This window comes from Portunus trituberculatus, chromosome 48, assembly GCF_017591435.1.
Source record: "Portunus trituberculatus isolate SZX2019 chromosome 48, ASM1759143v1, whole genome shotgun sequence".
NCBI lineage: Eukaryota > Metazoa > Arthropoda > Malacostraca > Decapoda > Portunidae > Portunus > Portunus trituberculatus.
This window is the reverse complement of record NC_059302.1, coordinates 16,007,511-16,017,884: the sequence shown is the minus strand read 5'-3', so window position 1 is coordinate 16,017,884 and position 10,374 is coordinate 16,007,511. Positions and strand designations below refer to the sequence as shown.

At 43.2% G+C, this 10,374-nt stretch overlaps 1 long non-coding RNA gene across 1 annotated transcript; it reads right to left on the bottom strand.

The window, feature by feature from the left end:
• Positions 1-809: 809 nt before the first annotated feature.
• Positions 810-2,046, bottom strand: LOC123498658. The gene is made up of 3 exons (XR_006672755.1): positions 1,757-2,046; positions 1,223-1,279; positions 810-935 (listed from the first exon to the last, which is right to left on the bottom strand). It is a non-coding gene; the product is annotated as an uncharacterized LOC123498658 (long non-coding RNA).
• Positions 2,047-10,374: the final 8,328 nt, after the last annotated feature.

Genomic DNA, 10,374 nt, shown 5'->3' with positions numbered 1-10,374 from the left:
TTGCACACACTAATTATGATGCAGTGTCTACCCGATAAATAATATTACTCCAACCACACATCTGACTTACAAATGTTATGTGAAAACATGTTCTTTATAAATTATTTATTTGTATTTGCAATTCAGTAGCAATAAGATTATATTTTACTTTCCAGGTGGTGGACCTCCTGCCAACCCTCCTCTCTCCCAGCTCAATGAGTTGATAATTGAGATTTTGGACCCCAAGAATGTCTCTATTTATGGGTGTACCAATAAGGAGAGCATCATTGAATGCACCTTCCTTAACAAAGGATAAGCCACTTGTAGATATAGCAATATTAGGCCACAATGTTGTATCAAATGTCTGGAATCCAAAATACTTGTGTTTCCATTTAGTTTACAACTTACAGTTAAACACAATGGTAAATTTGTTATCTAGTGTTGAGAAAATTTCATTATTTATTTTCATTCTTTAACCAAACAGCTAAAACAGTAATAAGAAAAGAAAAAAAACTAATACTGTTAACTCAATTCCCATCCCTTCTCCCCTCATAAGTATGGTGTTGCATTGGGTGAATGTGTTAATGATAATGAGTCTTAGGGATTTACAGTTTCTTAGACATGGGCCTCCTTCAAACAGAATAGGATTTAAGTCAAACACATTGTACCTTTAGCTAGATTTACTGGTTTCTATTACTTTTGTCCTTAGCAATAAAACCAAAAACATTATCAGCTTAGTTTCTGAAGTTAGAACTAATGATGCCAGCAGTGTGCAGGCAGCAGATGATGCTGGGGAAGTGGCAGAGGCAGCCCAACAGAGAGAAGTGGTGACCAAGGCAGTGGGTGTGGAGGAGGCACCTGCCACACCACTTGCAGCGCCAGTGATGTGGCACCAACAGGGGCCAGACTTGCCTGGTACATCACTGGTGTATGTGGATGAGGAGGAGGTCATCCACCTGCAGAAGAAAAGGAAGCTTGAGCTTGCACTCCTTGAAGAATCTATAATGGCTCAGGAAAGGAAACAAGAAGCAGAACAGGCTAAGTACATATACTACACAAAAAAACTAGAGTACCTGAAACAAACAAATAAAAAATAATAATAAAGATATAAATAATGTACTATTTGTTTTTGTTTGTAACCACTCAACCAAATATAAGTGTTTACACAAAACTAACTGCAGTTTCTTTATGCTAACGTACAATCTACTTACTTCAGGTATGGGAGAGAGAGAGAGAAAAAAACATGAGAATAACACCAATCTCAGCAGTCATGACACTGGTGTCTCATCATTCATCAATGCTGTAAAAGAAAGACATTGATTTACTGCTTGAAGTTGTATCACACATATATATATATATATATATATATATATATATATATATATATATATATATATATATATATATATATATATACTACAGAACAATTGATAATGTAGTCAATGCCACACTCATAAAAATAAGTGAAAAATAATTAAGAAAAAATCATTTAAGTTAGTTGTGAAAGTGTGTTAATTATTTTTTTAGATGTTGCTGAGATACACATTCATCATAACCCATTTAAATATTGTAAGGCTGAACAGTGATACAGTGGTATCTGTGAAGAACTCTATCTTTGAAGTAGTGGGTGACTGGCAGAGAGTGAGGGCAGGAAGATGAAATCACCAACATAACTACACACAACAAAACAAGACATATAAATATAAATAACAAAGTGACAGAGGGGAAAAAACTGAAGAATGCTACTATAATCAGCATTATGGGTTGTGTTAATTACTTGAAGTGAAGCACAACAAATTCATCCCTGTACAGGATTCCTTCATGGCGACTTTGAACTTCCTGTGCTGGGGGTCGCTCCTCGTTGCCTCCATCCTCGGCTGCGGCAAGATGTTCTTCTTCTTCAGGAAGAATGATGTTTCTTGCTTTGCAGATGTTGTGCAGCAGTGCACAAACTTCTACAATTTGGCAGACCTTGGATGGAGGACCAACTCGAATCTCACTGTGTAGCATGTGAAAATGTCGCTTCAGCTGCCCGATGCCTCTCTCAACAATGCTGCGGGTTTTCTCGTGGGCCCTGAAAATTATTACAATGCAGTACTTGAAAGTGGTATGATGCATGTAATTTGATTTCTGCAAACATTTAGGTTGTCATGTATAAGGTCAAGTTAAGATTCATTGTTTGATAGTGATTTGTGACATGACAGCTTAATCATTATGAAACATAGGAAACAAAATCTAGTATAACATTGGTTAGGTTAATATATTCACATGAAAACTTAGAATAAGACAGTCAGCCTTTTCATTTAGCGGGATACTCACGTGAGAGGGTATCCAGGTGAAATGGACCATGGCACCAGCACCTTCTACGGCGTGGATGAGATCAAGATACATATTAACTAGATCACAGTCCATGGGGGGAGGTAAATTGAAGAGCATACAATGCAGCCTGACTGTCAACAAAGAGATAAACATTCATATGGAGAGGCGCCACGATATGGAGCGCCTCCAGAACAGCATACAGTTCTGCCCTAGTGGAAGACATGTGTGCAGAGAACCGCCTGGAAACCTCAGTGTCAGTGGAGTGATTGGGAAAGATGTAGTCGCGCATGAACAGTCCACATCTGGATCTGCTGCCATTGACTGACCCATCACAATAAACATGAATATCCTGAACGTGGGGTACTTGGACAATTTGGTCATGAACATGTCTTGGAGCACATGAGGGAGCTAGTCCCTCTTGGGCTGATGCAGTGAGTGAATATCAACACTGAGACAGTGAGGGTTCCAAACGGGTTGGAGTGGTGACATAAGTCGCTGTCAGTGAGTGGAGCGACCTATGAGGATTGAATTTCTCTAGAGTGAGAAGCCTGTTCTTGTCTTTCTTTTGCTGCTACTGCAAGTCAGCAAGTACGTCTCCTGGTTGGAACCTTAAATTACTTACGTGCCTCTTCACATCACTTTTTGCAAAGATCATAAAATATTGAAACTCCATCTATCTCCTGAGATCGGTTCTTGTTATTGTGTCATTTTGGATCCAACCATTATGATCTAAACTGACATATAGTCGGTCACAATTTGATGAGCTGCAACCATAGCTCTCATTTCATACATAGACATATATCTTTGCATTCACTCTGTCAGATGCCTTGAAGGAATGAGAGCTATGGCTGCAGCTCATCAAATTGTGACCGACTACATGTCAATTTTAGATCATAATGGTTGGATAAAAAAATGCATGCAAAATTTGAAATAACTACACTAAATTCAGGAAAAAGTTCTTGAGTGTCTTTGGAGGAAGATCCCAAACAGATATTTTTTTCCTGAATTTAGTGTAGTTATTCCCAATTTTGCATGCACTAAAAGCACTACTGTTCATTAGGTATAATGCTTCACCTGCAAGCTTTGATCTAACAAGGGAAATCTTGTCCTCGTCCTTCACGGTGTTAAACCCTCGCATAACATCTTCACATGAACGGATAAAATCATGCACTCGTTCATGTGGACTTTCTCCATGAAATGGCACACTTGCATCAGATATAGTAAGTACCTCAACTGTGGAAGCTGCTTGCATGATGTTAGAACCATAACTACTAGAAGCAGAAGCGTTAACATTAGCATTAGCCATGGTTGTTGCTATTAATTGTGGGTATCTGTTTACCGATCTAGTAGTTAACATGTTCTTCTCAAGACATAAAGTGTTTACCGCAGTTTTTAGTTTATCTTCTGTTCATAATTCTTTTGATGAACTACTGTCACACTCTTCCTTTTGGGATTGACACTCAAGTTCATAAAGCTCAGGTAATTTCCCAGCTTTTACCATCAAGTTAGCGTTAATAATTCCCCTTAATTAGGTAGTAATTACACACTAAAGTATGTTTTCACGTTCAAAGGCGTTATTAACCTGAAATAAATGTTTATTAGTATTGTTAGTTGTATAAAATTTATCAATGTTAAAGTTGAGAAGGCAAGAGCAGAATCTTCTGAGTTACCCCTACAACACTCAAAAGAAAATGGAAGACGTGCTCCGTCTGGGCTGAAAAGAAAATGGCGTCTGATAGGTAAAACTAAATTTGTTTTATTTATACAAATGTGGCGTCGTCTCACTGCAGAAATGACTACTAGTAATGCCTAAACTCTAACAGTGTTTGCGTTCCAAGTGTTAAAATTAATATTTCTGTGGTTTGCCACTAAATGTTGAACTCATGACTTCAGTTGGGTGAATCAACACGTTATATTAACTGTCTGTCACTTGGAAAGACTTTTTTCTTCTTGAGAAACTTGTCTTCAGACGATGGGGTCCTTCTATGAGGTCCTGTAGGCTTCCTTCATGAGGAGGGTGTCTGGAAGTTCTGCGCCGCATATGTCTTCGCCGAAATCTACGACGGTATATTAGACAGAGAGGAACCATATGAATTATATAGGTTTCACTCTGAGTCTCTGAAGTCTTCTCTTTTATGACAGAGAGAAGTTGCCTTGGGTGTGGTAGGCTGTGTGAGTGGAGCGAGAGCGTTAGGAGAGTTCCTCCGCTTGCTTTGGTTTGGTCAGTGGAAGTTTTGTAAACAATACCTGCTGGCTGCCCGATCGTTGCTCGCTTCTCACTGCTCGCTGTTGCTTGCCGTATATTCTCCGTTTTTGTCTGTTCACCACTTCACTTATTAACTACTGTTTATTTTTACTTGGCACTGGAATTAAGTGTTCATATCTCATATAAGCTGCCACCAATGTTCCGGCGGGTATTTAGAATTATCAATTACCCCGGGATGCTTTGAATTAGTTCTTATCTCTCTGTTGTAGGTAAAGTCACCTGGTTGAGTTTCTGTGGTTTTTCAGGTGAATATCAAGGGTGAACTTGTATTTGTCTATAAATGTATTTAAGATTAAATAGAGATCTGGAGAAGGGTGTGGTGTATACCTGTCAGTACGTTATAACGCGTTACACCCCGGCAAGCTGACTGACTTCGGAGCCAGCTCAAGGCACACTTCCAGGCTGCCTTCAAAGTGCTGACAGCAGAAATATGAGTGGGTTTACCACAGTCACTATACATTAGTATATTGAAGACTATAGTCTTCTAATTACATGAATTAGGCAAGGAAAATTAACTTATGACTAAGATTAGTACATGTTAAAATACATTACATAAGAGATAAGTATGCAAATCACTTATATATTATAATGTAGATGCAACCGATTAGTTATTGATGGCAATAAATAGGTTATGGAAAGTTCCATGACTCGTGTGACGTAGGGTGGCGTGATCCTGTCAGTCCCACCCGTCTTTGGTGCCACACTCTTTACCATATTTAGATATACAATATACATACATACACGTGTAATAATAATTAAGGAATTAATGACAAGTACATGTAATAATAATTAAAGACTTAATGACTAGTACAATGTCCATTACTGTGTGACCTGGTTACAAACCGACAGGCGTATCTCAGACTCCTAACACCAATGTTACGACACAGCCCCCCATTCACTGCAATCACCCACTATCTCTTCGTCCACACGCGGCAAGGCAGGGGAGGCTGGGGAGAGCACACACAACACTTCACCTGCGTGAGCCACATGGAGGCTCGACACAGGATTTATCCCTGGTCCTCTTGTAGGCTGCCAGCAAGGAAACGCTCCCGTCGATGTGCATGGTGGCGTACTGTGCCCCTCGCCTTACTGTATCCTCACGGCAGATTGGGCAGGCAGCGTGCAGCCTCTTCTGTTGGCGACGCCCAAAGCTAGTACACAAAGCGGGCCAGAGTACAAAACTCCAGCGGTATAAGCTTCCCTTAGGCGCTTACGTCTTTCTAACTCAGGTGACAAGGCCAGGTTTCCTTGGTAATCCTTCCTGTTTGGTTCATTTGCCAAACTCAGTCCTGAGCGGTATCTAGTCCCTTAAGGCTACCCCAGAGGCAGTGAGGATCAGAAAAAACCCAAGGCCCCTGGCGTGGGTATTAGGCCATTTTAATTTTATTAGTTTTTATTTCATTTGGTTTATTTTTAAAAATAATTTATTTATTTATTTTATTGGTTTATTTATTTTCTTATTTTAATAGATCAATATTATATACATAACATTCACTTTCATACACGCTTCATCCATACAGGGATCCTATACCTATCACAAACTATTGTCCTTTGCCAGGGCATGGGGAAGGGAGGGATAACTCACAATGACAGTGTGGCTACGTAGCAGAATCAGAATCAGAATTAGATAGGAAAAGATGGGGAGGGGGGAAGTGGGGACAGAGGAAGAATAGGGGGGTGATAAGAAGGGAGCTTCAGGAAGAGGATAAAGTCACTGGGGCTTGACCCAGGCGCAAGATGAACTTCTGGGATGGTTGAGCATTTGGTCTATTTTAAGTAACTTTCTATAGAGAGATGGACGCGGCAAGGGAGGCCGGCATCAGACCAGGTGGTGCCAAGCAGACCGCAGGAGCACCGAGCACGCCAAAGCACAGGACCGCTAATGCCCCGGACGAGGGCGCCGCACCCACACGGAAGTGGCGGCCAAACGGTCTCGTTTTCAGTGCAAACAACAAACACCGTGAAGCAGGAAGAGTGAAGTACGTGATAGTAGTAGGGGAAAGGATGACATATAGAGAGGATGGGGTGAGAAGTACATCCGTATAGCGGAGGGACCTACAGTTTTACGTGGGTTCCGAACCACGGATAGTGGTAGAATTGGTGATTTGGGGTTGTAGGATAATGGTTTAACTTTATTAGCGAGGTTGGTGAGGGGGTATATGAATATTTTATTTGTGATTAAATGAGTGTGATGAGTGGATATTGTGGTGTTTGGTGGTGTCCGCCGGGAGTGGTCGGGTCCTGGAGTCTCGCTCTGTTCTGGGGAGATCAACCTGCTATGGATATAAGAAAAGGATTAAAAGGGTCTATTCTATTGGATGGAGATGGTTTGACGGAGAGGGTATGTTTTGTGAGGGTGGATGACGTGACGGCGAGATGACCGAACAGTTCCGCGTCTTCTGTGGAGATGATGAAAATGTTCCCGCGTTTTGTGCGTTCACAGTACCTTCCATCAGTACTGGCCCCTCCGTAACAGACGCGGGGGGATGCCGCTACCGGAACGTCATGTAGACGGCCGGGGGGCCCCATTGCCGTGCCGTCAGAGGGAGGGGTGCGGTTGTTCTCGTCATTCGCCCAGAATTGGCCGCTCCCAACTACCTCTGTGGAGGTAATGAAAATGTTCCCGCGTTTTGTGCGTTCACAGTACCTTCCATCAGTACTGGCCGCTCCGCAGCAACAGACACAGGGGGTGCCACTACCGGAACGTCATGCAGACGGCCGGGGGCCCCATGCCGTGCCGTCACTGGGAGGGGAGCGGTTATGCTGTCCCCGACCCTTGGAGGTGGTCCGGTGCCCCCTTAAAGCCTAGGCTGCGAGACGGAAAAATAATGCATAAAAACAAAAAGATGAATACAAAGCCATAAGACAAAAATTATGAAAACACCACTAGGCGTTGGCACGCGAGCTCACTCCCGTAGGAAGGGGCATGTGATGGGGGTGTGGGTGATGCCACTCTGACACCTGGAATGGTACTGTTAGTAATGGAGATCAGTGAGAGGAAGAGTGTGAATGGAAGTGAAAGGAGGATGGATAGGAAAAATGAGGTGTGTTAGTGAAAAAGTGAAAGGGAGGATGAATAAGAGTAGGAGTTAGTAAGAGGGAGTGAAAGAAAACTGAGGTGAAGGATGGATGAGGGAAAGAGGAGTCCGTTATCTGTAGATGGGATCAGGAGGTTCATCTGTGGGGTCAAGGAGGGTGGTGTGGGGTAGACGTAGTTGGAGATATGCAGGAAGAGAGTGTAGGGTGGAGAGTAGAGCCAGCCAGCTTTACCGGACCGAGCAGATGAATGAGGGAATCGATTCCCCGTTTACCAGAGGACACAGGTGGTCACAAGGGTATATCACTCGCTGAGCAGCAACGCCAGCCAGCCCCTTGAAGCCCCCAAGAGAAAGTGGTGAGAGGGGGATGAGATGGTACAAAGGGAGGAGTCTCTTATGTGTAGATAGGCTCAGGAGGGTAATGAGGAGGGTCAAGTAGTGATCTGCGTAGTTCGTGGTGATTGGCTAGAGGAAGGTTGTTAAAAAAATTGTATGTTGTTGGGTGTCGGTCAGAGAAGGTGTTTAGCTGATTGCAGAGTCTATTGTAGTGTGTGATGTTTATGGGAAGAATATTAGACTCCTCATGAAGAGAAAGGGAGGTCCTGAAGTCGAACCACTTCGTTCCGAGGGCGAAACGAAGTGCCGAATTCTGGATCCTTTGCAGTGTTAAGAGGTTGGAGGGAGCAGAAAGCGAAAGTGCAAGTGGACAGTATGTTAGAAGAGGGAGAATGAAGGCTTTGTAGAGATGAAGTTTTGTTTTCGTGCTACTGTCGCAAAATCTCCAAGTTGCTCAGGGCCCGCGCAGCGATTGCTACTTTCTCACTTATGTGAATGTTAAATCTGAGGTGTTTGCCTATGGTGAGGCCGAGTACTTTGTTTGAATGGCTGATAGGGATGGGCGTTGGGTTTGCCTGGTGCTGGTAAATTGAAATTTGGCGTGGTTGGGCGCTTTTTATACGTAGCATCACTACGTATTGCATATATACATGAAGGGAAAACATTCACATCACATCACGCAAGAGTGGAATCGTACACGCTTTCATACTTTTATTTACATACATATATTTTACAAATATTTACAAAGTGCAAAATAGATAGCATAATATATACACATATATCACAACTCTCTGATTAAATTGGCCTCAGTCAGGTATATCATCAGTCTATCGACCACCGGGTGTTCATCACCCAGGAGGGTGGTCTGCGTTAGCGGGAGGCCTCGACCCCGGCAACAAGGTAAAGAGGAGTAAGGTAGCTTCCCCTCCCCCCACCCGCGCACATTCCGTGACATCAACGCTTATCAGAGAGAGATTGATTGATTGATTGATACATTTATTGCTGAATTAATAAATAATTACAACAAAGGAGGAGGATGGGCCTTACCACCCACCCCCTGGGCAAAGACTAAGGTTAAAGTATCACATAAATAACTCTTGATAGTAAACACAACAAGAATACAAGTATTTCAATAAATAAATACACATATTGCACATCTTATTGCCTAAGACATCCTACAGTCTGGGAACAAACTGAGGATATTCCCTGTGTATTTCCCTGAGGGTGGCAGAGTCTAGGAGATGGTTAATGAGGCTGTACAAGTCATGCTGACCTTGTGGCCTAAATTTAGCAATGAGAGGACATTCCATGATATAGTGACGCTGAGTGTGTCCCCTTGGTGTAGCACACAGCACATAGCACACACCAGGAGAAGCACTGACTTCCCAAAAGTATTTGTAGCCTAATCTGAGCCTCATTGCCACCCTATCATGTGATGCAGTGTGTCTCCCGTAGGTGTAAGCACAACTCTGAGAGACATGTGCATAGTGAAGACTAGTGCTACTGCCCCTATGGCAACAAAGCTCCAACTGATCACTAATGCTACTTTGTACAAAGTCCTTAATGCTACTCTTAACATAACCGAGAGTGTACTCAGTGCCAGGGTCCACTGTGTCATCTTGTAGGGCACACTGAGCAAGGTGGTCTGCTTTTTCATTTAGCGGATACCCACATGAGAGGGTATCCAGATGAAATGGACCGTGGCACCAGCACCTTCTAGGGCGTGGATGAGATCAAGACACTTATTAACTAGATCACAGTCCATGGGGAGGTGGATTGAAGGGCGTACAATGCAGCCTGACTGTCAATAAAGAAATATACATTCTTATGGAGAGGCGCCACAATGTGGAGCGCCTCCAGTACAGCATACAGTTCTGCTCTAGTGGAAGACATGGGTGCAGGGAGCCGCCTGGAAACCTCAGTGTCAGTGTAGAGACTGGCAGAGATGTAGTCACGGATGAACAGCCCACATCCAGACCTGCTGCCATTGACTGACCCATCACAATAAACATGAATAGCCTGAACGTGTGGGTACTTGGACAATTTAGTCATGAACATGTCTTGCAGCACATGAGGGAGCCAGTCCCTCTTGGGCTGATGCAGTGAGTGAATATCAACACTGACACGGTGAGGGTTCCAGGCGGGTTGCAGCGGTGACATAACAACGTTAATACAAGCCTTGGCTACACCTACACTTGTCAGTACTCCCAAGATCTTCCTGAGGTATGGTGTTGTAGGAGTGCGAGGATCGTGATACAGGGGGTCAGTGATCCCTTTAGAGAGTCAGAGCCCGTGCATAGCATCCGACTAATTGTGCGACAAGTAATTTCCTGTACCCTACACATAATACTTGGCAGGTGCAGTTCATCTCTGAGGACTTCAATCCGTGCAGTCCTGGGGCATCCCAAGATTATCTGCATGGCTTCATTCTGTACA